This window comes from Sphaeramia orbicularis, chromosome 16 (genome assembly GCF_902148855.1).
Source record: "Sphaeramia orbicularis chromosome 16, fSphaOr1.1, whole genome shotgun sequence".
Classification (NCBI taxonomy): Eukaryota; Metazoa; Chordata; class Actinopteri; order Kurtiformes; family Apogonidae; genus Sphaeramia; species Sphaeramia orbicularis.
Genome location: NC_043972.1, coordinates 23417761 through 23442230, shown reverse-complemented (window position 1 = coordinate 23442230; position 24470 = coordinate 23417761).

The window sequence follows — 24470 nt, the reverse complement described above, 5'->3', positions numbered from 1 at the left end:
ATGGGTATTAATCCAAAGGAACACTTGTTTCCGAGCTATAGGCTGACTTAATATCTAAAATTTCATTCTAAAATGCTCATTTGTGGGTTAAAACAGTATTTTAGCCTTTTAAATATGAATGAAACTAATAGTAATTTGGAGCATGGAATCCAGTACCTGGTATGTAGTTTTACACATATGTTGGTACAGTCTGTAGTATTACATAGACATGGGCAGTCCATAGAGATGAGATGGGCTGGTTACCATGGTTACAAAACCCTAACTCATGAGGAAGATTTCAGGAAGTGACATGAAATATACATTCTACTATTTACACAAACGCATGTTGAATGTTAATATAGATTTTGTATATTCAGTGCATTGTAGAGGATTTTGGAAGGACCGACTGCACATTAGAGAACATTCATTTCCTTCTAGTGTAAGATTTAGAATTCTGTTATATATTATGTACTGTGCAAAAGTCTAAGGCCACCTTTAGCTTTGATGTTTTTGCAGGGTTGAAGTGAACATACATATTTATTTCTCTGCTTTTTCCTTCACATACAAGAAAATACAGGGAATATGTGCACAGCCTTAAATGACACACAAAAACTGAACTAAATGAGTTGTAAGGGTTGAAGCTGGTATTCACTGTGACCCCTGACCTCATGACAAGAAGCAGCACAAACAGTTAAGAACATCTCACATGTGTTGAATGAAACTTGGTTTTAAAAAATCTGAAAATTATGCAATAAATCTCATAATGTCTGATGTAACCTTCAAAGGGAGGTAACACTAAATACAACTACTTTGGTTTATAGAAGCTGTGTTTTTTCTCTGAAATTAGAAATGTATATGTGTGGTCATTTACTAAACTGACCTTGCCAGTATTTTCTCATTTCTTTTCCAATTCATCTTATCAAAGTATACAAAATTTCACACATTTTATCCCTGAAGCAGATAAGTTCCACAAACTATAGACCGGTGTTATGAGCGCAGGGTGCTGAACTCAGTGTTTTCAAAGGCCCAGTTTACATGACAGCGCTCTCAGGTGAAAATGACAAAATATTTTATCAGATATGCCTTTCGTTTAGACAGCAACAGCATTTTTGGGGGTTGAAAATGCAAAAAAAGTGAAATCACCTTTTAAACGCTCCACTTTCGCGACACCATCTAAAGCAGGGGTGTCAAACTCATTTTCTTTCAGGGGCCACATTCAGCCTAATATGATCTAAAGTGGGCTGGACCAGTAATATAGTATAAATAATAGGTTAAGAACTTATAAATAATGTCAACACCAAAGTTTTCTCTATGTTTTTTAGTGAAAAAAGTAAAATTCCATAAAGAAAATGTTTATATCTACGAACTGTACTTGAACATAACATGAACAAATATGAACAACCTGAAAATTTTAAAGAAAAATAAGTGCAATTTTAACAACATTACACCTTAGTTTATCATTTATACATGTGAACCACAACTTAGAGATCACAGTAGATCTACAAATACACAAAATATTTAGTAACAGGCAGAATATTGGTAAAATTCTACATACGTCTCTTAAGAAATTTCATATTGTCCAATTTTTTTCCACGTATTTACATTTTTTGTAAGAGGATAGTCTGTAAATATAAAGGTTTTTGTGTAACTTAACTTTTTTTACACTAAAAAAAGACAAAAATTTGCATTTTTCGTTATTTTTAGGTTATGATTGTATTTAACTGGTCTGACCCACTTCAGATTGAATTGACCTAAAATGATTTTCACATCCTTGATTGTTAATATCTTCATTATAAATTTTGCATTTCACAAATTCATCCGATGGGCCGGATTGGACCCTTTGGCGGGCCGGTTTTGGCCCCCGGGCCACATGTTTGATACCTGTGATCTAAAGGGTTGAAAACGCAAAACTGTGTTTTCTTGTCGCGTAGAGTTTACATCACAGGAACGCACCAGTACAGGAAAACAACAACATGTTGGATTATTTCCCTGCGACATACCTTCAAGTTGCCCTAGCCCAGTGGTTCCCGACCTTTTTGGCTCGTAACCCCATTTTAACATCACAAATTTCTGGCAACCCCATACATTCAAAACAGAGACTTTTTTCTCTTAGAGATGTTTTAGCAGGGTCAGGTGGGTGAAGAAATCTTTCCATCCTTTGTTCAGTCTGGTTTTCTGACTGTGACTGTGCCCAGGCAGGTTGAAGCATAGTAACGTACGTACGTGGTCACATGATCGGGTCAATCAAGATATGCCCTCTCAGGTATTATATCCTGCATTGTATTTGAACTTGATTTTTATTAGGAAAAGTGTGTGGTGTTTTAATTATAATGAAATACATATCGAATCATTAAAAAATATTTTTATAAGTTCTTTTTTTTTTAATCAATTACTAGAAATTTCAGGCAACCTCATTTGAATTCCAGGCGACCCCAAGATTGAAAAACACTGCCCTAGCCACTCTAATTTACATCCAAGAGTCGTTTCAGCAATTGTCACAATTCTTTATAGAGAGTAGTGTTCTGTTTCCTGTTTTGCGATTGTGTTTCATGCCACAAGAGAACAGGAAGAGAAGTAGAAAGGTTCTATGCAGGCATTTGGTCTTGGTGGGGGTGATGCCACCTAGTCAGCTGGTGTGCATACTACATTGATAAATAGGAAATTTCACACACTTTTGTGAGTCCGTCTGCATGCAGATTTTCTCGTGAAAATGCACGTCTAAATGCGGAATTAAAAACTAGAAGCACTCAGAGAGCACAGACCTCCGCCAAGGCAGATCAGTGCCCCCCCTCCCACCCCACCACCAAAATTTACTCATTTGTTCCTTGTGCCAGTGTCAACATTTCCTGAAATTTTCATCCAAATCCGTCCATAACTTTTTGAGTTATCTTGCACACAAACAGACAGGCAGACAAACAGACAAACCAACGCCGACAAAAACATAACCTCCTTGGCGGAGGTAATGAGAACGCAACCCCACTTCTGCATTTTCGGTTCAGGTTGTTACCGTCTAAATGTAGCCTAAGTGTAGAGACTGTAATTCAGACACAATACAGTTTTGAAATACTGAGTTGATAATCACTCATTAAAAGTTATCCCCTAATGCGTGCCACAGAAACTTATCAAAGAGACAACAGCCTGGTCTTGCTTGCTTGACCGAGAGCTCGATGACCCCGGGAAGCACATAAACAGACCCAGCACTAGAAAAAGACACAACAAACTCCCCATCACGAGCCCCAAACAGACTCACACATACTGTCATAGAGCCCCCACTTAAACCGGCGGAAGAGCCTGTGGAGGATGTGGCAGGTCAAAAAGATTAGCACGGCTCCCTGATGGTGAGGTGTCAGGGTGGTGTGGTGTGAGGAAGAAGGAGAGGGACCAAGGAAAACCCAGGAAACGGACAACAAAACATGAAAAGAGAGTTGGAGCCAGTGATGAGGGACAGAAAAGAAAGCAAACAATGAGCTCTGGAGTTAATGCAAAAATAATGGATGCTTGTTTCAGTTATTTTCACCTCCTGATATTGCAGATACATACATTAATCTACTCCACATTTATTTATTTTTATCTTTTTTTTTTTTTTACGTGAAATCTCATAACACATCACTTGATTTTAAAGCAAACTTGTCAAAACGATTGCATTATGAAGTTTGCATTGAGATGATTGAAAAAAAAAAAAAAAAAAAAAGAGTACAATAATAAACGATAAGGGTTTTTTGGTTTTGTTTTTGTAGAAATAAATCCCTGCATCAGTTCTTGCTTTAATCAAATACTCTTACACAGTGATAAATCTTTGCAGCTTTTATCAGAATTCATACGTATAAGATAAGATAAGATAAGAAAAGACTTTATCGATCCCACCGTGGGGACGTTTGACCGTTGGCAGCCGCAAGTTACAAAAATAAAGTGCATGGAAAGACAGGCTGAAAATATACAATATGAAACATGAAATATAAAGAGACATAAATTTGCAACATTCTGTAGATGCAGTGTGTATGATGTATGTTTTCCTGTGTGATTACTGTGGGAGTCAACAAGGGTTCACCCTGTTTGCAGACTGGTTAAAGTGGTCTGAGACCCAGAGGAACTGGTACTCAAGGACAGTCATGCAGGGTCAAGAGTGCCAGTGTGATAGAGCTGCCCCGGCTGCTCTGCCTCTTACTGTTGGCGGGAGATAAGCAGTTATTTGTGACACTGAGCTCATCTTCTCCTACAGGGATGTGATTCATAGACGATACAGATGGTAACTGTGACTCTCATGAGATTTTATTTCATTGGTTTAATGTTTACTGTTAGTGGGTTTTCTTGTGTTTTTTTTTAACAAAGTCTGAGAAATGTAAATGTTCAAGTGATTTCTTGCTGTACTGTTAAACTTTTTTTTTAAATCCTCATGTATAATAATGCATAATAATACATATATTTTTGATGTACTCTCTCGAATATTTCATCATATGCTACATCGATAAAAGTATTGGGACAAACTGAAAAACAGATGTTTCGCTGCTGACAGGAAGTTGTTCTACAAAATGATAATAACACATGTCCGTATAATTTTATCTTACACTCAGTGTAATTGCAAGGAGCATTTTTAATTTAACTTTGGGGTTAATTTAATTTACAGTCAACTACACTTTCTTTCTTTCTTTTTTTTTTTTTTTTTTTTTACGTAATTTTACTCGAAGTACTACCTCTATATTTCTACATTTGTATTATTTTTTCCTCTTATCAAGAAATAATCATGACAACATGATTTATTCTTGATCAATAAAGTGTGACTGGAACTCAGTGTGGAATCACCATCATTGTCAAAGATGATACTGATGTGTATGAATAGGAATAAACAGAGTGTCTGAAAACAAAATTTTTCCAACAGTGTGTTTGTGATGCACTAGCCATAAATAATAATTTCATTCATTCATTCATTTTCTGAACCCGCTTTATCCTCACTAGGGTCATGGGGGTCGCGTGGAGCCTATCCCAGCTAGGGCGAAGGCGGGGTACACCCTGGACAAGTCGCCAGTTCATCACAGGGCATAATAATTTCACACCATAAATAAATTGTTTCTTCAAATCTCAGTCACAAAGAAAATCTGCTTTTAAACTTAAAATAAATGTTGATTTGATGTTTATTCTGATAATTATTGACATCAATATTTTTATCATAATATTTCAAATCAACAATCTGTATTCATGTATTCTAACATTTCTGTCCTTAAAGTGCATCATCTTTATTTTATATTTTTTGTTTTAGTGTTTGCTACACTTTTCAACCACGTTGCTTAGAAATTATGTAACTATGAAACACTTTATGGCTAAGTTTTTGAAATTGCAGAACCTGTTTGAGATGAAGGAGACACCAGAGTTTAGTTTACATAATACAGAAAGCAAAGATGTGAATTAAAAAAAACAAAACAAAACTACAATATGATTAGTGTAACAAACCATGAGCCATCCAAAACCCTACCTAACATTTACAGGAGGCAGGATGTGATCCTCAAACTCTGGTGGCAAAGTCTGACGTTTTGTATATCCACGATAATCCATCCTGCTTATTGAGGAGAGGCAAAATGTCGCAGATCATTCAATGAAAAATTATGTTAAGACTATACGTATCCATGGTTTACAGAAGTGAACAGTGGCAACATTTTATTCTGGCAACTGGGTTGTTCATCAATCTGTTATTTTTGTAATAAGTGACAGGTTTAATCTCAGCTCTCAGAACTAGACCATCTAAATTAAACCCCCAACTGACAAAAAATATTAAATGTTATTTTTAACAAATCTCACATTGAAACCCTTTATAAAATGATAAACTGCTAGTGTATTTCTTAGAATGAATGTATACAGTTCAGCTTTGTGATGTATGCTACGTGAATATTTATATCCATTTATGTCTCTCCCTTATGCCTTATTCATATTCCAGACAATCAAGTTTGTTCCTTAATTTCATTTTATATCTAGGTAGTTAAACAAAAGGGATGTTTAAAAAGTGATCCAAAGGGTGGAGAAGGGAACCACTGGACTGAAGTAGTTGTGTTGTGTCGTAGCTAAAGTGTTGACCCGCATGTTTATTAGCAAAAACTATAAAGTCCATAAGAGCTACACAGAACTCCTACTTCTGGATATTTAGTTTTCCTTATACACTATAAGCCTAGATAAATTGAGTTTGCTTAAAGAAATTGAGAAAAGTGGTTGCCTTAAAAAATTAAATAATAATTAATGAACTTTTCAAGCACATTAACTTAAAATCTTTTGTAACATCAACTGCTTTGCATAGTTATTATTACTAAATATTTTTAGTAAAATCAACTTGGAATTTAGCGCATTAAACTTAATTATTTTAGTGTAATAACTATGCAAAACAGTTGATATTACAAAAGACTTTAAGTCAAATTTACTTAAAAGTTCATTAATCATTATTTAATTAACAATTAAAACACATTATTGCAAGAATATATTGATAGAATGCTGCTAAATTTAAGAAACCAAATTTTTTTTTTTTTTAATTTAGTACAGGATAGAGGGGTAATTTAAAATGATCATGAATATATCTGTAAATCAACACTATATTTATGTTCATCGCCATGTTTATGGAATGACGTCTCATGTCATCTCATGATAATAAATAAAGAAATCATCACATTTGTGATTTAATGGAAAAACTGACATTACACACTTCTGTTTTGTCAACATTTAGTAAATATCAGTAAAGTTTTGTGTAGATGTCCAATGGAAAAGCGACCACTGTGACCCTATGCCTGTCCATTCTTGTGACTGTGGTGTCTCAGAAACATCTTGGGGATTTTTTTTTAATATATTTAATTTAGCACAAACGTTCACTTTGGACTGATTATATTTCATTGGTCAAAGGTCAGTGTCCGAGGTCACTGACATCTCATACGCATTTATGGCTTTAACAGTCAGTAATTATAAGAACTGTACTGTAACAGATTGTAACGCAAAGATCATAGCTGCATCTGACTGAACTCTTGAATCCTTTTTTCTTTTTGATCTGATGCCTGATAAGCTTCTCAAATTGATTCCATGTTTAACTGATGCTCTATTTATGATCAAAACATATGTACATCAATCACAGGCACTGGCACAGTAGTATCATAAACATATGAAAGTGTTTAGCAGGAATTAAATATGTTTTGAACTATTATGAGAAAACTAAAAATAAGTGAAAGGATTTTATTGTTTAAGTCAGTGTTTCTTTTTAGTCTTCCTTTCTGGAAAATTGATTCTTTAAGTCTGTTCTTTCTGCTTTCTGGAAAAATATGTTTTTTATTTTTAGTGTCTTTCACTCACAAAAGCTTGAGGAAGGTGAGTTCATAAGATGTCAACGCCGATCAGTGCCGATTGAATTACGGCTGCAGTATAATAACATCAGCTGATGACTCAAAGCTCAATACTCTGCAGTCTGAGTGAGTCTGTACATAAAATTGACAAAATATAACTGACACCCTTTCTTTAGTGATATAGTGATGCAGCTCCCTCATACTGACATCACTTACACATTCTTAATGTCATCTCAAAATGAACCTTTATCACTGCACCTTATGCTGATGTGTATTTTAAGATTTGCGTCATGCTTATAAAATTTGACCTCAGACTGTAAAGGTAAACATGAAAAACAGAACTGGATTTTTTTTTTTGTTCATTGGTTTATGATTCCCTGATGTCATCTCTTATCCTATCCCATTCATGTCCTGATGGTGAATCTAAGTCATAAATCACAGTCACATGTTCTCAATGACAAGCAGATGCTCTCTAAAGTTCAATAACCACATTGTGCCGCATGCAGGATTCAGTATATCAAGCGGGTTGATCACAATAGCAGAGTAAAAAAATGCATTGTAAAAATGAAGAAGAATGACTCCTCCTGTTTATATATTTTATCATCCCAGTCTGACCTCTAAATCTTTCGTTCATGCTTGTGTTTTTCATCTGAGGATGAGTTTTGTAAATCTTTTAAGTTAGTCACAATACTGGAGTGTTGTGTCAAAAGTCTTAACTTACATGAAGTGTGATCATGGATGGATGGATGGATGGATGGATGGATGGATGGATGGATGGATGGATGGATAGATAGATAGATAGATAGATAGATAGATAGATAGATAGATAGATAGATAGATAGATAGATAGATAGATAGATAGATAGATAGATAGATAGATAGATAGACAGACAGACAGACAGACAGACAGACAGACAGACAGACAGACAGACAGACAGACAGATAGATTACTGCCTGCAATGTACACTCACACTGGAAAAATGCCCCTCTAAAAACAAGTTTTAAAAAAATTATACAAGTTTTTTTTTGCTTGAATTAAGCAAAAAAAAAATAAAAAATCTGCCGGTGGAACAAGTGAAAATTATCTTGGTAAGATTTCTTGAACTAAGATTTTCAAGATCTATTGTCTAAAAATAAGTTCTTATATCTCCGTTACAAGTTACTCTTTAGGTGATTATGTCTTATTTTAAGTGTGATGAGATATTTTGACTAGAAATGAGAAAAATACACTTGGTAAGATTTAGATTTTTTTCCAGTGCAGAGAGGATCATGTCTTCAAACCTACATAAAACTGTTAGCACTGACTCCCAAAATGACATATATGCACCAAATACCTGTGAAAATATAAAAGATGCTACGAAATTGCTGCATTTAGTGCTAAAATAAGACAGTGTTGTGACAAATATTGTAAAAATGTGAAAATAGATATGACATTTAACTTGATTTAAAACAGTTTTCATACACTGATCTCATAATGCTTAAATTCACAGAGTTCCTTGTTCCATCTCTAACCACAGCCTTCTGAGGACTGTCAATATTGAATGACGTCACCTGGATGGAGTTTTACTTTTTACAAACATTTATTCATACAAAAACAAGAGGTCAGTTTATTCCCTCTCAGAAATCATCCATCATTGTCATTGTTTGGTAAGGTTGAGCTGGATGAGGGTGCACATGCAAGAAATATATTTTAAAACTATTTTTACTCTGGATTACATCTCCAGTCATTTGTGTGAGACTGAGAATCCAGTGCCTAGTTTGCGACATATTTTTGACATTCAAATGAAACACACACCCTTTAAATATCTTACATGTTCACACTTAGACTGTGATGACATGTTAACATACTTGTTTATAAGTGCCAATAAGTCAAAAAGGTTGGCAGTAACAGATCCAAATGATACAGATTTATGATGAATTTTGTTTGAACAGCATCCTGAGCAGAGAAAAAAAATTAAAATAAGCTTAACTTGGTCAGGTCTGTAGTATTACACTACCTGCTGCCTTACACATCTTCAAATAAAAGCAAATTCATCACAATCATTTTGTCTTAATGCCTACCAGATGGCCTGTTACCGAGTTCACAATCCACAGAGCCCTATAATTGTATCAAGTTACTGTGTATAGCAGGACAGACGTATGTCATGGGAGGTTAGTCTCAATAGCTTTGGCCTTGTGCCCAAATATGCCAAGCAGATTTCATAGTGCAGGTCCTTTATGGTGAAGGCACAGATTTGGCTTAACACATTCACTGCAAATGTAAATGGTCATCATTCTCTGTAACAGCATCAGATGACATATCATAAGACACGCATATAGCCCACATAATCCAACAACGAGTGTAAAGCCTTTAACATATACCCTCTGTGGCATCAAAATGCCTGCTTACACTTAAAGTGGAGCGTGCAGAATGGTACTCATGAAAAAGGAATGTTGAATATAATGGTGCTATTGATCATTGTCTGTCTGCAGAGGTATCAGCTATCAATTCCACTTTCCATCTGGACCAGAAAATGTAAAAAATCAGTTTTAATATATTACTTTTGAATAGGATCATTGAAAAAAGGATGAGAACATCAGTCCCTTATTGCAGTCTACATCATGTTTTGGGCTTTTTGATGTTTTCTGAATTTACAGGGTGTATAGCTTGCTTTAAAAAAAAAAAAAAAAACACCAAAAATGTTCATGCATGTGTAATATAGATTAAAAATATAAATCACAGATAAAAAGGAAAGAGGGAAAATAAAAATGAGTGAATGACTCAAACAAATGAATAAAGGATAAGACATTAAAAGCAACTTCACTATATTAATGATGTATCAAATATTTATAGTCAAATAAATTAGATGCTGAATGTCACATAAACCACTTGGGTGAAGTGGAACTTGACCCTCTGCTCTTATTGCTTTGTGACCAGCTGGGGAAGTCACTGAGGTCAAAGGTCAAAGCTATGGGAAAGAGAATCAGGTCATCAGTTGTTAAGTCGGTCAATACCCAAGGGAGACCCTCAAGGAGAAAACGGTCAAAGAAGTAAAGCACTAAGTTTGTCTTTTCCGATTTTTTTTTTTTTTTTTTTTTATCATTGTGTTCTTTTTCCTCTGTCTCTGTTTTTTTTATTTTGTCTGTTTCCGGCCTCTTCTTCCTTTGCTCTTCCTTCCACTATTTCTCCTTCTCCGACTTCTCTTCCCACTGCCAGACCTCAGCCGGTGTAAAGCTGCCTCTATGTTTGTTATGTTTTGTTTTCTCCACCTCTTCCTCCTCCCTCTCCTCCTCCTAACCCCTATTTCTGGGTGTTGTGAATTCGAAGGAGCCATAAAAAGGGAAACGCAAAGCTCTCAGCCATAACAGCAATGCATCCCCTGTGAAATCCTAGACGGCCATTAAGCTAATGGGGCACTCTGGCCCAGCCGGTGGTATAACTCAGTTCGCAAGCTATAGGGCCGAACCAGGCACAATGGGGCCCGTGTTCCAGTGTGTTGGTGTAAACATTGCACAATGACTCGGCTTCACAAAGCATTAAATAGACTTGAATGGGCAACTCTCACGTAAACAGAATTAAACCCAGGTGTCAATGGTACTCTGATTTTCCAGAAAATTATTCAGAAGTGATAGCTACTGTACGCTATAGGCAAGAGCTGGACCAAACCCCTGAAATACACATATTATATGCAGTACTTTCAGTTGTAAAGTAAAGCCACAGATGTCACAAAACCACTTTTATTTGTTAAAATAAACACTAACTCACATGCTAAAACCAATACATTGCCACAAGTGATCATTGTAACCTACTTTTGAAAAACTAGTGTGGTTTGGACACAGGTAAGAACATAATGCAAATGTTGACAAAAATTACATGTGACATTACATTATATAAAAATGTAAACTACAACTGACAAGTGAAATTGGTGGACGATATCTAAATGTAATATTTACGAATTTAAATCTTAAATCTTAAAATAAATTTTGGTTCAATGTGAAAGATTTAAGAAGATGTTGTACGACTTAGCTGTGGTACAAATAGAACAATATATTAATAATTTCACTTGCATTACTGTGTAACTTTTGTGTGAACTGTCACATATCGTTACCTTACAAATCAGCCCCCTCCAGTTTCCATTGCTATGCAGGCGTTTTTCTACAATAGCCCAAAACAGACTTCATCTTCTCCTGTTTTGTGTTTTATCTTAGGTGGTATCCAGCTTTAGGTAAATTACTGTCTCCTATGACTCAGCGCAAATCAGAGTTAACACACATCAAACAGGGCCTAAAATGAGGGTCTTTATGCATTTTATGTGGCCACAATAGAAGAGGGAGATGTTCAGATGGTTGCAATGTGAAACATCACCCCTAGATGTCACTCAATATCATTGAGTGACCCTTTAATTATTTACTGGCTGTTTAAGTTTGTGGCTCTCCTGTATTAAAAATAAGAAACAAAAAGGCAAAGAAAACTAATTTCTGCCACTGCTCATTTTTATACTGTAGACCTAAAACTTTAAACGCGTTTTAGTTTTTCTGACCACCATCGAGTGACTCACTACTCCCTCTAGTGGTCACACAAACACTCATTGTGAACATTCAGTTCATATTTCTGCAATCCAATACACTAGGGACCTTGGCATAATTTCTTCTAATGATAATTTTGGGTCATTTTTTTAAAAATATTTGAATGTATAAATATGACATTTAGTCCTGCGATGAACTGGCGACTTGTCCAGGGTGTACCCCGCCTTCGCCCCTGTGTAGCTGGGATAGGCTCCAAGTGACCCCCGTGACCCTAGTGAGGATAAAGCAGGTTCAGAAAATTAATCAATGCATGAATAGGACATATAGCCTGTTTAAGGAACTTATCATATCCATGCCACATTTTATTTCTGTGTAATGCATCACATGGACAAGTTGTAATGATCTTATAACCTCTTAGACAGAGGTAATAAAAAGGGACATTCAGTAAACGATAAACCCTAAAGACTAATAAAAGAAAATCTGCATAAAACAATGACGGTAAAAAATAATAACCAACTGAATTTATCAGCGGGTGTCACTGATCATTTGAATGACTTTCACTGAACTGGGACTTCATGGAGCTTGTCTTACTGTGTCTTGGTTGGCGGAGCCAGAGCACAGCACTCGACTGCTCCCTCCTCGTGAGAAAGGCCAGCCGAACTTAAGCTTTTACAGTCAAAACCATTTACTGTGTTTACTCATGGTTAGCAGGCCAGCACGCACACAAAGACCTCAGGTGGTAGGAGACCGCTCACTCGCTCTCTCCCTCCTCCTCTGTTTGTTTTCAACAGGGAGGGGATGATACCGTCCTCAATTACAGGGGAAGTGCTTTTTTATGGGCTTCTCTTACTTTACACACAGAAACACAATGCAAGTGTGAACTAATGAATCCAGAACAAGGGAAATTTCTTTACAGAAGTATTTACAATAGACTCCCCCCTGGACACTGGAGTTCACAGACAGACAATGAAAACGCTGATCTGATTTTCCCTGTACTGCTGTTACCGTTATTATGGGTGTAATGTGGCCTGTTAAATGAAGAGAAGTTATCTGTGCAGAGGGATACAAGCTTTGGTATTCAATTAAGGAAAAATACTGAGTGGACATTATGGTCTGAAAATACAGAAAACTAACTAACTTTTGTTTTAGGAAAGATACTGATATACACTTAATGATATATTTTTTAACTTTAAGAACCCTGCAAGAAGCTCGTAAAGTCTCCTTATGAGACAGTCAGTGGGTAGTTACAAATACTTAGCTGCTTTACTTCAGTAGAGTTTCAGGTATCTTTTCCTGTATTTTTCTGACTTCTTAATTTTATACTTTGCATTTTAGGAAAAAAAAAAAAAAAAAAAAAAAATCTGATTTACTCTTGTTATTTAAAAGGCTTCTGACTTTACATTAAATATACTTGATCTGCAATTTCAAATATTTTTGTTTTTCATCATCATTGTCATCATTAAGGCTGATTTCAGTCTAAATACATGGGACACTACCAGTGCATACCACCTCTAACAAACAATGTAATAAATGTAGACAGACAAACCAGACAAGAAATGGAGCAAAGAGAAAAGGCATTGTAATGTCTGTGGTTTTGCTGATGACGCTTGTCCCTCAAAGGCTGGTTTGCTTTCAACCTTTAACAGTTTAGAGTTGCGCTTTTTACATTTGCTGCATGAAGAAGCTGAATCAGTTCTCTACTTCTACTTGAGTAAACAATATGCTTTTGTACTTTTGCCACCTCTTAGTCCCTCCAAGATGCAACAGATCACTTTAATTTCTTCTCTGTTTGCCTGTGCTCCTTGCCTCAGACTTATGTAGGACCTCCTTCTCCTCCTCCTCCTCCTCCTCCTCCTCCTCCTCCTCTTCTTCCTCCTCTTCCTCAACAATGGGAGGGCAGAGGAGTGTGGATCCCATCCATTCTCAGGGCCAGGGGTGTAAATTCCACCGCAGCCCCAGGACTCCGGATAGAGAGGAGATTGAGCCCCGTCTGCCCCCACCTCCCCATGGCCCTCAGGGGGCCAGAAGGTAATGAAGACTGGGCGGCAGGGGCTCGTCCCACTGCAGAGTGTGTGTGTGTGTGTGTGTGTGCAAGAGTTTTTTGGGGGGATTTCTCCACAGACATGAGGGAGGGGATTCCAGGGCTTGCTCTCCTCATCACCTCTGGTGACCACAGGGCTAATTACACAGCAGGTCACACACACAGACACACACATTCTGCTGTCTCACACATGGAACTTCAGATCTGAGGGTCTCTATATGGTTATTTCACTTCTGCCTCATTTTTTTTTTTTTTATTAAATTGGTTTAAACACATGCAACTCCTACTTTATTTAACTTCTACCATGAACTGCAAAACTATGGCATAGTGTTGACTTACATGCAGGTTTTATAAGGATTCTGAAACATATATATCTTTTTTTAGTGGGGGTTGGGGTTGCAACATATGGCATATTCTACATTTAACAATAAGAAGGCATAAAATTTCTTCTAACATCAAAATATATGATGACATAAGTTAACAGCAGCAATAACTTCTGATAACTCTGATACATTAATTTCATCTTTACTTTTTTGTCAACAATGTGTTTTATTGGTCATACTTGATACAATAGGAAACTTATGCTGATAGTTAATAAGTTAAATCACTCACATAATATGATATGATATGATCATAAATCTCCCACCAGCAGTTATTCCATAATATCCTTGTGGAAAAAAACGTGTATTAATAAATATAATTTCCTTGTTATGTAATGATACCTATATTTTGTAAAAATTTGACAAACCGTGTAATACACAGCATGAACACAATATGCAATACCATTCATGATGGGGGGGTCGGATGTTATTCTACAGCAAATTATGTAATAATCAACCAAAACTGATGTTTTCATCTCTTTGTTATATTTTTTTCAGCAAACAATCAAAATGTTAAACTAGACAGTATTATAATCTACTCTTATTGAGTCTAAGAATAAATAGCTACTTAAAAACAGCAACAGTTTTTTTTGTTTTGTTTTGTTTTGTTTTTTTTAATGATGTTTATCTTAATTACAGGCGAATTCAAGGATGCATGTCAAAATCCTTCCTAGAAAAATTCATTCACATTTGTTGTGGGGTTGAAAAATACTGTTTTCACTGGTATCAAAAAGAACCATTTAAATTTATTCAAAATATAGCTGAGGCAGCTGCTGAAATCAGAACTTAAATCATTTTCAATAACCATGGGAATGTTAAATAACATGTTTGAAAAATTAGGGGAATTTTATTACATGTTATTTTCGGGTTGCTTATTATTACAATGTGATTGATATTATATAATGAAGTTTGTACAATTAGCGTCATTTATGTTGTTGCATAGAGACAAAACAAAGCAAGACACCACACACTCTGAAACACACTGACGTCCTGTCTCCATAAAAGCAGATTAACACTAATATTCTGCTAACATGCTATAGTCTCCAGGGGTGGGCTCTGCTTTGTCAGACGGAGAAGCACCAGCAGCTTAAACTGTACTTAATTACTACTTTCTCAACTGTTTACTAGCCCAGTCGACTACCTCAGGCCATCTTCAGCATGCACACTCAGTGGTCGTCGGGTAGACATACTGTATGTACATCTATTATTGTAGTCAAAATGGAGGAACACAAGCACAGACATTTTGGCTGCACCTTGTATGTGGTGTGGTCACCTACCTGCAGACAGTACCCCACACAAAACCCCTACAGGTACAGCTAACAAAGCAACAACACAGCAGGAAGTGCACTTTTATATCTTTTACACCTATCTGATTATCCTGTAAGTCTTTTTGTGGCCTGGGAACACCTACAGACCAGCTATTTTAAATGCAGAGTCACATATTTATTGCAGCTTTTAATACCTCTGGCATGAGGTAGATTATGAGAAAAATATGTCTCATTTTTTAAAATATAAAACAGCAGAGACTGTACCAGCATTAAAAGTTATTGGTTTATAATAAGTGAAGAAGTGCATAATTGGGAAAACATTAAATCACCAGGATGAAGAGAGGAAGAGCTATAATCACTGAGTCAGTTTTGTTATATTTTCAGTAAAACATGATTATAATAAAGTCTTAGATTGAAATTATTATCTGTTTTTGATCATCAATACCATGACAAATTTGACCCCATAAACATTTCACCTGCAAAGCCTTGTACATGGTGTGCACGTAAGTATTATCTGCACATGGACTTAGACTTTGGCACAATTTAGCATCAGGGTGAGTTATGGAGTTAACAGAAGTGTGTACGTGTGGGAGATTACCTCATGACAACAGAGGGCAGATACCAAGAATCTCTGCCTCAGATGGTTTCCACTTTGTAAACATGCGCATATATCCAAATTCATACATAGAAAGATGACACATGATACATAAATTATTTTACTCAAGGAAAACTACTGTTACTGTTGTAAAATTTTACTCAAGTGAATGTAAGTAACTTACTAAAAATGTACTGTATAAAAGTGACTTTTTTTTGCATTTAGTAAAAGGATACTAAATTTAAGTTGTAGTGTTAAAGAGGACTACTTTTGTCAATTCTGTGAAAAAATAAAGGCAGTATTGCCAGGTTTGCCAAGTAACAATTGCAAGACAAAAGCTTAAAGTATTAATGAACAGGCATTTTTCCGTAATATGACAAATGAAAAGAAAGTAAATGAAGTGAAAGCTTCTTAAAAGTAGTCAAAAACAGCTTTGCAACAGTTATAAGAGTAACTGTAATCGATTACTTCCATCCTTGGACATTTAAGTGAATCAGTCACCTAAAAATCAGCAGGTTTGCGTTTACTCATCTCTTCTTAAGGCAGTTCAGTGGGAAGTGGGAATTGAAGAAAGGCTACATCTGTAGTCCATAGAGGTAAATAAGATTAATTTCTCAGCAGTGTAGTCATCCTCCTGTGTGGTGAGGCTGCCTGATGTGAACAGGATGAAGACCAGGCGATGGGAGGAAGCACAGGATCTGTGGTTGTGACCACCATGCAACACATTTGTCCCTTGCACTTTAGAGAGAATTTAGCATTTCTTTCATGTTGTCATGCATGAACATGCCTTAAAATGAAACAAAACCTTCTATTTATAAATGTGTCTATTCATCAGTGTGTCCCTGTGTGTCTATGAGTTACATAACTGGACCACTCTCTTTAAAACTTGCTCCTTAGGAAATAGTGGATGGCAGTGTTTCACATTTTGGGATGACAGGTTTATGGAGTCATATTGTGTTCCTGCTTTTGGTGAGCGTGTGTGTGGCCGTCACAACCACACAATCAGCAGCCCCACAGACAACGGCAATGACTAATAAAAAAATATGGAACCGGTAATATGACTTATAACATAGCCTAAGGGACATGACTACTCCTGATTTAATGTCACTGAGACATGCATAGTCAGGCCCATAGGATTTGGACATGGATTAGAAATGAAGGTGTGACTGAAGAGTGGATTTTCAGCTTTAATTTAACATAAATATTGCATCAGTCATTTAGGAATTACAACCATTTTAAATGAATTGTTTTGATTTTTCCACTCCTAAAGTTGCAACTTTAATTTTCAATTCAAATTCTGTATTTATATAAATATTTATATAAGTATCAAATTTCTCTTTATATTTTTCATTTTCACTTGTGTGGTTTTTCTACCTGCTTTTTGTCTCTGCGATTGCTTGTTGTATGGTGGGATAAATAAAGCCTTATCTTATCTTATCTTATCTTATCTTATCTTATCTTATCTTATCTTATCTTATCTTATCTTATCTTATCTTATCTTATCTTATCTTACCTTATCTTAGCTTATCTTATCTTATCTTATCTTTACTGGAATAAATAATTTGCATGCGATGTAAGTATTGTAAGTAAGTATTTTTTTACTGCTGTAATTCCTCTCACATTATCATACATTATTAGAACACTTAACTCAGGTTATTGTAAGAAGAGATAGTCGAATGGTCAAATTTACCTCCACATTTATTTTTAACACTGTGGCAGCTGTGGAGAAAGGCCTGGCTGAGCCCTTTATCATTCAGGATGTGGAAGAAAATATATCTCTGGCTTTGTTTTTTTCTTTACCAGTCATAATAATCTAAGTTTAAGATGCAGAGATGGTGCCTTTACATGAAGTGGAACATTCACACATAGGGATGTGAGCCCGAGCATTAAAATGGATAAATCTCTCCAAAAGAAAAATGCTACACAGAACCATACAGGCCTGCTTCATTGCCTGAGCCAAATTTATGTCAAATCTTTTCATTGTCAACTTAGCGTAGAGGTTGGTGCTGCTTCAGGATACTTTGAAAAGAGTAACTTTCAGGTAGTGGAAGGAAGAAAATTCAGACTGACCAGTATCAGTAGTGTTCAAAATTGCACCAAATTAATGTTCAATTACACTTTCTACCAAAACAGACAAGTTAGAACCATGTATATGTTTGTTTTTGCACATTTTCTTCAAATGATAAACCAATGCAACTACAAATATAAATACTGGTATAGATTTAGACATGTTAATATACTAAGAAAAATCAACAGATTTCTATGATACTGATATCCATGAATGTATACATCTGTATATTACCTGCAATTTTACATACCCAGTACACTTTCACTCCAATAGAATCTGAAGGCCTCTAGAAACAATGGTTTTCAGACAACTTTATCTTGTGATTCCATCATTACTACTGATCAAAATATTTCCAAACAATGTTTTTTAGACCGCCAAGTGTGCAAATAACTCTCCCCGTGCTTATAAACTTTCTGCCATTGGTGCAACAGGGTTGGTTTGGAATCATTCACTCACTTCAATTTGATCCACACTTTTTAAAATTAAAGCATGTAAAGTAACGTTTGTGTGACTCCAGTCGCTGTTCATCATACATTGCACTCAGTACAGTAGCCTGGGCCCATCGGAGATTTCATAAGACAGTCACAGTGCTGTATAATCAAATATTAATTGTCGTAGTCAGATGTGTGTTTTTACATTGTATGATCGAATTTAGAATATTCACTGACAGCCCTAAACTGCAGGCTTATTCCAACAAACCATTTCCTGTGACTCAAACTGTCTAATACAATAGTGATTGTTCAAAAAGAATCTGAGTCCCTGGGTGGCTTGATAAACATAGTCACACACAGTTTCAAATTCACCCTCACAGTTTCTGGATGGGTGGCCTTCACTGTGTCTCTTCTCAGTTCCAGAGAAAAAAAAATTTACAGTGACAAGATGAACTCTGTCGCTAGTTAAAAAATGATGCATCATTGTTGTATTTGTAACATTCCCGCCAGGGAGGAGATGATACTGTTGAGTCATCCCAATTATGTCATGACACAACTGCTGTAGTTTAGCAGATATCCTCAAGGGACAAAGGGTTTAAAGTCAGGACACAGATTTTTATAGTCTGGACAACAACAGTGGACAGGACACCACATTTAGACTAGGCTATAATTAGACTTCCTTTGGCAAATCTGTTTGTGACTGGAATAAAACAATGGACGTCCACCAAAAAACATATTTACAGAGTGTTTTTGCAGAATGCTGTGAACTGGGTGGAAATATTAAGGAAAACCATATTATTTCTTCAGTGAAATCACAACAACTTAATGAGATTGATTGGATGAAGGGCTTTAAAACCTCAAAATCCTCTAACCAGCTCAGATAAAATGGTGATAATGTTGTCAAGTTCTCTTATCTCTACCTTACTCAAAAATTAAAGGTTGAATAAAGTGGTGTTATCACGTGTTTATTTCTATAAAGAACAAACAGGACATAGTAATTTTCTTTTATCACTGTCCTCCACTGGCCATTTATGTATATTTTAGTTTCTCTCCCTCATTTTTTAAGTGTCAGTTGTGCAGGGCGATGAGGACCAGAGACGCTGTTTGACGTCACAGAGGCCAGGAGAGAAATCCCCTGTCTTCCCACTCAGGTCTTTGTTTCTCCTCAAACACAAACAAGAAAACTCTAAGAGGAAACAGGTACCAGGTGTCTTCTAAATATGTCTGTTTCCTGTAGGATTCAGAGGCCAGACAGGCACGTTGTTCAATTCGTCTTTTTGGGAGGCTGACACTGACACTTTTAGATGGACTCATACACACTGACTGCCCACAAACACTCAAAGACACCAGATGAAACAGAGTGTGGCAGACGTAGACACAAACACACCATCTGATAGACAAAGAGGAAAACGTGTATACAGATTCTAGTGCAGACAAGCGGTATCTGACAACCAGATGGACTGTAGCATGCATGAGTGGAAATACACACAGCTCTGTATTCATGAGGCGGCCACATTGTCAGAACCTCTGGATCCACTGTAACCTTTCATCTGATCCAAATAATGTTTTATGTTAGTATTTAGTAATACTCTTTCATTAAGGAGGCTGTATGCCTTTATAAGATGCTTAATAGGATTCATATATTTGTAGGTTTGCTAATAGTAGCATTAAGAACATATTTGAGTTTAACCCTTTAAGACCTAAACAGCTACCGAAAGCATCTACTAATCTAAAATGTTCAATAACTTTTGAACCAGTAATCCGATGAATATGTAATATAGATCATTTAAAAGTAAATAAATAACTATTTCAGGTAAAATGCAGTTTCTCAGCTTTTCATTATCATCACATTTGACCCATTTGGATGTTCAGAGGCTCCATAGTGAACATAATACAATCATTCACCAATAAAATCCATGTTGTTTGACAAATGATAGTGGTTGTAGATGCGTGTTTTTATGTTCAGTAAATTATGTGTTTTGCTGAAAAACTCCCTTATTCAGCTTTCTCTATTTTGATATAATACATTTGAATTTACTCACATCAGTAGATTACACATCACACATCAGACAATTAAAAATAGGAAAGTTTTCACTGAAAAATGCTAAATTAAAATTAGAATAAATAGTGATGGATCACTTAAGAAAGGTCAAATGTAAAGAAATATTCATTTGGAAATTGCCACGAAAATAGGTCTAAGTCTTTAATGATTAAAGACCCAACCTACCTATTATGTCTCTGTTACATATTCACTCAGCTTTAGCATGTCTATCTAAAGGGACCTTGTTTGATGTAATTGTTATTAGGATGGGTATATACTTTATATGTTGGTCATCTTCCTGTTTTGAATGTCAGTAGTGTCTTATAAGCCTATATGTGCTGGGCACGTAAGTGTGATGCTTAAAATATTCATTCATTCATTCACTCTGTTGCTTTTTTAAGTTTAAGACAAAATTCCTTATTCACTTACCTGCAGTTAATTATGAATTAATTTGGAGCTAATGTATAGTGAGCAGAATGCCTTGTTCGGGTTCATAAGTCTCTTGTTTTGCACTTATTAATTGTTAACTATGCATTTTACAGCCACTAGATGTAAAGCCAGGTACTTTGTGGAGGTTAATAAATCCTTTATTAAATTCACTGAAATCATCCATGGATTGAACTATTTGAGGAAAACTAACTCCACCTCCTACAGTGAAATGTACTTATTAATACATTATGTACTTTTCAGATACTCCTATTTGTCATGAGTTCATCCATGTTGTCAAGATTGATAAAACATAGAAAAAATAACATATACATGCATTTTTTTTTTAGCAGTGACACAAAAAAACATATATAACATAACTTGAAAGTCAGAATATCTCTTACAATATGCAGTTTACCTTTTGTTCAAAGGTTCTGTAATTGTACTACATTCCATTTTATAGCTTTGATTTACATGAAAGTGATAAAAAGTACAAAAACACAGTTTCAAAAGTGCTGTCTCTTGTTCTTCACTAGTATTATATATGCTGTTTATTCTTACTTTATGATTTTAAATGGTATTGATGTGACGTGGGGGCTACAAAAAGCTCCTAACTATATACAGGGGTTGGACAAAATAATGGAAACACCTTAAAAAATCAACAAAATATAATTTAATATGGTGTAGGTCCGCCTTTTGTGGCAATTACAGCCTCAATTCTCTGAGGTATTGATACATACAACTTGTGAATTGTTTCCAAAGGAATTTTAAGCCATTCTTCAGTTAGAATACCCTCCAACTCTTTTAGAGACGATGGCGGTGGAAATCGACGTCTTACTTGAATCTCTAAAACTGACCATAAATGCTCAATAATGTTGAGGTCTGGCGACTGTGCCGGCCATACGAGATGCTCAACTTCATTAGAATGTTCCTCATGCCATTCTTTAACAATTCTAGCTGTATGGATTGGGGCATTATCATCTTGAGGTGAAGGTGTTTCCATTATTTTGTCCAACCCCTGTAACTAAACTCCATGTCACTGTGGACAGCTGAAGTAGAGAGGGTTTTACAAAAAAGGCCTTGTCTGAATTGAATTGTCCTAACATATATGGTTTATTTGTTATTAGATATCAACATATCTCAGGTAATATGGATAACTTTAATGGCACTAAAGTACACAGCTAATAAAGCAATATTACTCTTTATTCTAAGGAATGGGGTGAACAAGGGAAGATGGTGGTCATGAAGGTAACATCAAGTTTTCAACACCTCTACTTATTCCAAAGGCTGGTGGTTTCAGAGTCACTGCAATTTGACCTGAAAGGAAAAAAAGGACGATCAGACAGGATATTATCTAAGTGCAAGTAATAAATGTAGCATAAAGAGATGGAGAGTGAAGGAATTTGAGGGGCGGCTGGTGAAGAGTCCTTTGAAAGGCGAAGCCGTTAGCCCCCTTCTCTGTGACCATGCAAGCCACTGATGACAAGGCCAAGATGGCATCTGCTGATAGGAGCTGATCATCAGCACCTTTATTTCATGGGCCACAGATGGGGGGGGGGGGGGGGGCAGAGGAGGTATACATGTCTGGGTGTGTGTTAAATGACTGTGTGAGAGATGGGCTATCAAGAAGAGTATGGAAACTCTGACTATCAACATTTCACAACGAATGACAGTTTTATGACATGTGCAGGGAGTGGACTTGGTAACGTGGTGTGTCATCAACAACAGTAAACATGTTGTTCACAACAAATGATAAAAACATGAGATAATTGGGATTCCCTGTGGATTTCAGGTTTTTTGTGTTGGGTAATTTAACACTTTTCCTCAAGTACTGCACTTTGGTACAAATTTTAACTACTTGTTCTTTATTAGTGTTTTTTCACATAATATAACTTTAGTCCCCTGTATTTCAGATTTGCCTTCAGATTAGAGTTTCTACCTCCTTTTTGTTGCATTAAAACCATGTATAGCTCTAAATGTGTTGACTTTGAAGGATGAAATGAAAAATTCAAAAATTCAAAAAGCTGTTTTTCTCATGGTCTACATGGTTCTTACAGGACAGCGATGCCAAAAAACAGATTATCTTGTTTAATATCATACTTTGCTATGTACTAAACTACCTATAGCATGTAACAGTGGCGGCCGCTCGTCTTTCAGAGAGGGGAAGCTCATTGTCTGCTTGCATAAAAAAAAAAAAAAAATGTCAAGTTATTTTAATTTGGCCCTCCGTTCCTTTTTAAGAAAATGGTCAGTGACCTTATCGTACCAAGTAAACAAGAAAACATTGAAATTATGTTAAATTGAAACAAGGAAGTACAATGAGTATATTTTATTTACAGTGCAAGAAATGAACAAGTAATTTCGTAGTGGTTTCTCTCTCGATTTCACAAGCAGAATGCGCAACGGTATTAAACTGAACTCTGTCAAGTGAAGGAGTAGATCTCAAAATAGCTGTCAATCAAACTGGATTCAGCCTTTCGACTGATCCTCCAATCAGCACGTGGAAGCCCAGCGTCCAGCCCAGCCGAGGTCCGACCACAGCTCCATTCACCCCCAGAGACACTGAGCGTCCAGGGGCGGGACAACATCGTGACATTTATCCAATTACCGTCCAGTTTTGAGGCAATGAAAAAAAGTGTTCCACTCAGTCCCATTGAAGTGCATGGATGCTGAGCGTCTACGGGCAAATGCACTGAGCAGAGATCATATGAGAAAACAGCACAACGGGAATGGATGAGAAGTGAACAACATCGAGTCCATTGATTTGTGATAAAGCTGATTCTGAACAAACTCGTCTTTGACATGAACATGTTGTAACACATTTGTAGTCAATGAAATGTCAACACAACCGGTTACGCCCCGGCCTAGGGGTTTGCCAGGGTGAACATAATATGCTCTACTTTGTCCCCTCCCAGCTCCCAAGCGCACACGTCAGTCACAAACTAAAGTTCACAATATTTATTTTTTAGCAACTAAAGGAGGGTTAGGGGAGGGCGCGGCTAAAACAACAAACAAAATATCTTCTTCGGAGTTCAAACTAAATTACCTACTCCAAAATAAATGCAAGAAATAAAATACAGAAAAACTAACCTAAACTCCCTAACCAAAAACAGGAGAAAAGTGAAACAACAAAAAGGCCGACCTCTCCTACCAGAAAAAGGACCAAATTACAATAATACTATTTACAACTATAAACAAATACAAAGTCACACTCGAACACACAACGACTGACGCTCACACACAGGAACACATGGTTGGAAGCTGGCAGGAGGCAAGAGAGAGAGTGAACGGCTGGATCCAGGGCCATTTAAAGGGCCGGGCAATCATGCTCCACCAATCAGCTTCCTGCAAAACAAACAGACACAAAAAGGGCACAGCACACCTATAGGACGGGGGAGAACACGCACACTAAACAGAAACATACATACATA